Source organism: Nicotiana tomentosiformis, chromosome 7 (assembly GCF_000390325.3).
Source record: "Nicotiana tomentosiformis chromosome 7, ASM39032v3, whole genome shotgun sequence".
NCBI lineage: Eukaryota > Viridiplantae > Streptophyta > Magnoliopsida > Solanales > Solanaceae > Nicotiana > Nicotiana tomentosiformis.
This window is the reverse complement of record NC_090818.1, coordinates 111,893,065-111,893,372: the sequence shown is the minus strand read 5'-3', so window position 1 is coordinate 111,893,372 and position 308 is coordinate 111,893,065. Positions and strand designations below refer to the sequence as shown.

General features: G+C 32.1%; 1 non-coding gene across 1 annotated transcript; it reads right to left on the bottom strand.

Moving 5' to 3' along the window:
- Positions 1 to 201: 201 nt before the first annotated feature.
- LOC117279126 (small nucleolar RNA snoR97) lies at positions 202 to 308 on the bottom strand. The gene has a single exon (XR_004509527.1). It is a non-coding gene; the product is annotated as a small nucleolar RNA snoR97 (small nucleolar RNA).

Below are 308 nucleotides of genomic sequence, written 5' to 3'. Positions count from 1 at the left end.
TCAAACTCGACCACACCCACGGGTCATAATACATATTGCGAAGCTGCTCGAGACCTTAAGTCACTGAATGGGGCGTAAATTCTTAAAACGACAAGTCGGGTCATTACAAATATACCAAAAAATAGATTTTGAAAAATGTTTAATAAGTGCTATGATTCTTAACGTGTCCAAAACTTTTTTTTTAATCTTTTTTTTTCTTTTACATATAGTGCTGTGATTTAACTCCAATCTCGTTGGATGATCAAGAGAAGAAGCTGATAAACAACGTTAACTTCAGATTTAAGAAAAATAGTTACACAATTTTAATA